This window comes from Spinacia oleracea, chromosome 4 (genome assembly GCF_020520425.1).
Source record: "Spinacia oleracea cultivar Varoflay chromosome 4, BTI_SOV_V1, whole genome shotgun sequence".
Lineage (NCBI taxonomy): Eukaryota > Viridiplantae > Streptophyta > Magnoliopsida > Caryophyllales > Amaranthaceae > Spinacia > Spinacia oleracea.
In genome coordinates this window covers 11,842,570-11,848,569 of record NC_079490.1, presented here as the reverse complement: position 1 = coordinate 11,848,569, position 6,000 = coordinate 11,842,570, and positions in this window count along the sequence as shown.

Sequence of the window (6,000 nt, the reverse complement as noted above, 5' to 3'; positions counted from 1 at the left end):
TTCATGTTGTTCATGCTAGAATAGGTCCTGCTTCTCTTTCTAGAATGAAACATATTGATGTATGTAACTGTAAAGGAATGGATCATTTTGGTTGTGATATTTGCTACAAGTCCAAATTTCACAAACTACCCTTCCCTAGAAGTGAGACTAGAGCTGCAAATACTTTTGATCTTGTTCAATTTGATCTTTGGGGTCCATTTAGGGTTTGTCCTTTGAATGGGGCCTCGTATTTTCTTACTATTTTAGATGATCACAGTAGAACTACGTGGACTTTTATGCTTCATAATAAGAGTCAAGTATTAAAAACTATCAAAGATTTCCTTAGTCTAGTAGAAAACCAGTTTGGAAAAACTGTCAAATGTATTAGATCTGATAATGGCACTGAAATTATTAGGGAAGAGTGTAGTGAATTAAATTCTAGTAAGGGCATAATTCATCAGAAGAGTATTGTTGGTGTTCCTCAAAAAAAGGGAAGGTTGAGAGGAAATATGTGCATCTAACCGAGGTGGCTAGGGCTCTGAGGATACATGTTAATCTGCCAAAAAGTTTTGGGGTGAGTGTATTCTTACTGCTACATATCTTATCAACAAAATTCCCACTCCTGTACTCGGGTGGAAGTCTCCTTATGAAGTTCTGATTGGTAAGAAACCAGCTTATGACCATCTTAGAGTCTTTGGAAGCCAGTGTTATGTGTCAAACACTGACAGAAGTAAGGATAAATTTGATTCTAGGGGGAAGAGATGTGTGTTCATTGTTTACCCCTATGGACAAAAGGTTACAAAGTTTATTATATTGAAACTCACAAAATTCTTATTTCTAGAGATATTGTCTTTAAAGAAAATATTTTCCCTTTTCAGTTGTCTAGATCTCAAAATTCCACTTCTATTCCCATTATATCAGGAAATGATGAAAATTCTTTCCTTGATTTCAATGATCCTCTGGATCCTATCTCTTTGAACATCTAAACACAAATACTAATCTTGAAGTACATGATAGTATTCAGGATCACATTTCTAATCTTGATCTGAGTAATGATATTCTCTCTTCTCGTACACCTCTCGTTTCTTCTTCTCCCAATTTTAATTTAGGCAACACTCAATCCACTCGTACCCATTCTGATATTCTACCTCCTATTATTCCAAATGTTGGAAGACACACATCTAGAAACATCAAAGCACCTCTGAAGTTTAAGGACTATGATTGTAAACTTCCCGGTGCCTCTTTCAAACACTTTTCCAGTGCAGTTATATCTATAACTGATCACTCTTTCGTATCATTCATAGCAAATATTATGAAAAATCTTGAACCCGCCTCGTATAATGAGGCTAAAAATCATTCAGGTTGGGTTGCAGCAATGACTAAAGAAATTGAAGCTCTCGAGGCTAATGATACATGGGATATCACAGATCTTCCTAAAGGAAAGAAAGCTATAGGGTCAAAGTGGGTTTATAAAGCCAAGTTGGATGCAGATGGAAACCTTGACAGACTCAAAGGTATAGTTGTTGCTATTGGATATCAACAGGTGGCTGGAAAAGATTATAAAGACACTTCCTCACCTGTTGCAAAGCTTGCTACAGTGAGGATTGTAATAGCCTTGGCTACTGTCAAGGGTTGGCCTTATGTCAAGTTGACATTAATAACGCATTCCTCCATGGGTACATTGACAAAGAACTTTACATGAAACCTCCAGCGGGGTACACTAAATGTAAACCCGGTCAGGTTTGTAAACTGAAGAGGTCACTATATGGTCTGAAGCAAGCTTCCCGACAGTGGAATAAAGAGTTATGCAAGCTTTAAGTTTCTCATGGGTTTATACAATCTACAGGAGATTACTCTTTGTTCACTCGCGAATTAGAAGGCCAATGCACTACCGTCTTGATCTATGTTGATGATATGTTGTTAACAGGCACTAGTCAACAACAAATCGATGAAGTGAAAGGCAAGCTTGATCAAGCCTTTACCATAAAAGACTTGGGAACTCTGAAGTACTTTATGGGAATAGAAGTGATGAGAACATCTTCTGGCACTCTTTTATCTCAAAGGAAATACATTAAGGATATTGTTAAATCAGTTGGCTTGGAGGACGTCAAAGGTGCTTCTATACCTCTCCCAACAGGTTTAAAACTTTCCACAGATCTTGGCACCCCTTTAGCTCAACCCGACACTCATAGAAGGCTGGTGGGTAAGCTTCTATATCTTGGTATTACTAGGCCTGATCTCTCATACTCTATACAACATCTCTCTCAGTTCCTTAGTGAACCAAGAGAACCACATTTCCAAGCTGCTCTTCATGTTGTTAAGTACCTGAAAAATACTTCAGATATTGGTTTGTTTTATGCAGCAGATTCTCCTTTATCCTTGAATGCATATTCAGATGCCGACTGGAGCACTTGTCAATTCTCCAGTAGCTAGATCTCTTAGTGCTTATTGTATATATCTTGTATACAATCTGGTAAGTTGGAAGACTAAAAAGCAAAAAGACCGTAAGTAAATCCTCTGCAGAAGTTGAATACAGAAGTATGTCCAACACTGCTAGTGAACTTGTTTGGGTCGATGGATTATTAGAAGATCTAAAGGTTAATGTTCCTAAACCGGTTCTGATGAACCGTGACAATATATAGATCAGCAAAGTTCATTGCTCATAATCCTTCTTTTCATGAAAAAAAACCAAGCACATAAAAAGAGATTATCATTATGTGAGAGAACAAATTGACGAGGGGTTTCTCGAAACTGTGCATGTTCCCAGCTCAATGCAAACTGCTGAACTCCTCACCAAAGCTCTTCCCATACAACAACATCATCTCTTGACTTCCAAGCTTGGCCGTGTCTTCAAAGTCCAACTTGAGGGGGGAGTATGAGTTTATAGGAATATCTATTGTATTAATCTTATTACCTTGGATAGATGGCCCGGTATTTCAGGAGAGTTTGTTAGCTTTGCTTTGTACGTAATAAAACATCTCTTTGTACACATAATTAATTAACAAAAATAGATGTTAATTTTGTGATTCTTCCTCTCTCTACTTTTGTCTTGCTCCTTTTCTCTCTCTCTAAGAATCATATGGTTGATTCTTCATAAAACGAGACTACTAATTTACTTCTTTAATTAAATCTAAAGCAGCCTGCACACACTTAATTACCTAGTAGCACAAAATCAACCATCCACTCGACTACCTCGTGACTAGAAGAATTATGGATCATCAGGTCCTAATCGTCATTTTCTATAAAAAAAATTGATTACTAAAATTTGAAAATCCCTAATTTTAGTAATCAAATCGCAAATTATAACGCTGAAACAAAGGATTCGTGAAACCCTGACTTAAAAAATTGCGAAGGAATCAAAATAGCGATAAACGAAACAAAATTGAATAATTGAATAAGTACCTGGTGAATTGAATGAGGGATAATCGCAAAGAAGGTGAAGGAATTAGGGGAATCGAAAATGTTGAAGAAGAGAATCGATCTCAGAGAGGATTGGCAGAAGGAGAGAGAAAATTGGCGGAAGAGAGAGAATGGATTCAATATATTGATGTTGGGAGTATAGGTCATTCAACGCGGACAATTACCTTTTTACCCTTATGTGTTTTGATTTGTCGGGTAGAATATGGGCTGTTGGATTGAATAGATCAACAGTTGAGATTGGTTCTCAGTTCTCACCTTAAGAGGTGGTTCTCACCGGATCCTGATTCTATCTATCTATCTATTACTATATTACTATATATATTAAAAGAGACATCAGGAATGACACGTGTCAATTCCTGGTGCGATTTTTTCCCGCCAAAAACCACTTTCCCAAAAAGAGTATTTGTTTTATTTTATTTTTATTCTCCACCTTTTTTATAACTATTTATGTATGGAAACAAATTTTAGTTTATAAATTATGGAAATAATAGAAACTACGTATTAATAATTATTCTAAATTTGTAATATTTTAGTCAAATCGCTATATTAATAATGGAAAATATATCACTCAATATTTTGGTCAAATTATTATATTAGCATTTTAAATATGCATATTAGATGCATGAATAAATTTAAACGAGTATGTTATAATGTTATAACTATGCAGTAGTTTGGGAGATATTCAGTTAAATATTTTGTGAAAAAAATATCAAAATCCGTGGCCCCCTCCAATGTGAAGATCACTAAAATGAGAAGAATGAGAAGCCATCATGGTCGTTCAATTGAACAAAATCTAAAGGCTAAGATGCACGCGTGAATATGGAAAAACATAACCAAATTCAACGAAACAATTCGCGACAAAAACCCCCCAAAACCCCGACTTTCTCTTCCTTCTTCCAAAGAGTTCTTCCATGGCGGAAACCCAGAAAACACGAATTTCTCTTCCTTCTTCCTAAGCTATTTTGATACTGGTTCTCGCTAAAAGTACTCATAAGCTATTCGTCCATGGCGGAAGGTACTTTGTTCTTTTTTGTTGAAATCAATAACCTTTAATTTTCAAATTAGGCTTTCGAAATTATTGAACCAATTACAAATTGATAGTGAAATTGATTTGATTGATATTTTTGAATGAAAATTGCGTAAATTTTGAATGAAAATTGCAAAAATTTTGATTGTGAATTTGGTTATTCATGTGGGATTTTGTGGGGGTTAAAGCCCCTGTTGTTGTGCGATAATATTGAAATTAATGAAACAAATACAAATTGATAGTGAAATTGAATTGATTAGTAATTTAAAATGAAACTTGCGTAAATTTTGAATTTGAAATTGCATAAATTTTGATCTGCTCGTGTTGAGTTTTGTGGGTGTTTAAGCCCCTATTGATGGCTTTTTTGAAGTGTGGGTTTAAGCAATAAAAAGGGAGCGCATTCTTAGCAAAAAAATACTGAAAAATTATTGAAATTTAAAATTTGCTCATGTTGTTTTATAAATAATATAATTTACTTTTTTTTTTGCGTAAATGAGCAATTAAAATAATGAGCAAAAACCAGAAATCTGCCTGGGAATGAAGAAATATCAAAAGCCTACAATCTCTAAAACACCAATTCAAATATGTGCAAATGAGCAACATATTAGTCTAATCTTAGCTTTAAGCCTAGCCGAATTACGAGTAAAGTACATTAAAAGAGAATACAGCAGTTGTCGTTGTGGTGCTTCTTTCTCTAACTTTACATAGAGAGATTTGTTGGACTTTGTAGACGTATACAACAGTAGGGATACATATGTTTGCTAGTGGTTTGTTGTATAAGGTTTGGAAAAAGAATTAAAACATGATTTTCTTTATTTTCAGTCTTTTCACTTTATTTTCTGTTGTATGAACTTCTAAACTCGCGATAATGGTTTAACATCAGACACTCTAGTGACCGTGAAATTGTTGTTATGTTTCTGATGCCTACAAGGTTTAAAACTTTCTTTTTACATGTACAGATGAGCAAACTATAAATCTAATCTTTAACTTTCTGCCCGCATATATGATTATTGTTAGTTTGTGCAGGTGCTAGTTCAGTCCCTACAACAGGGCCTACGGAGCCTACAAGAGTACCTATGGAGCGTACAACAGTACTTACGGTGCCTACAGAACAACCTACACCAATCCAATATATCCGAAATTCTAGAGTCGGGTCATATTTGACTCAAGATAGAACTAGGGAATGGATTCCTTATTGTGCTAAAGATAAGAAGCCACATGAAGGGATGATATTCAAAACTTTAGAGAATGATATCCAATTTTATAAGGACTATGTTGAGATATGTGGTTTTGACGTTCGTTCATCTTCGGTATACAAGAATAGCAAAGGTATCATTTTTCAAAAGTATGTTCTTTGCAGTAGAGAAGGTGTCTTAGAATCTGAAGGTAAATATGATGCAAATGGTAAGCGACGCCGTAGAAGAAATTCAAAGCGAGTTGGTTGCACAGCTAGAATAATTTGGAATATTAATAATGAAGACGAGGCATACATAGTTACTAAATTTCTTGAGAGCCATAACCATTGTCTTGCCTCCCCTACATCCAGGTCATATTTAAGAAGTTCAAGGAAGATG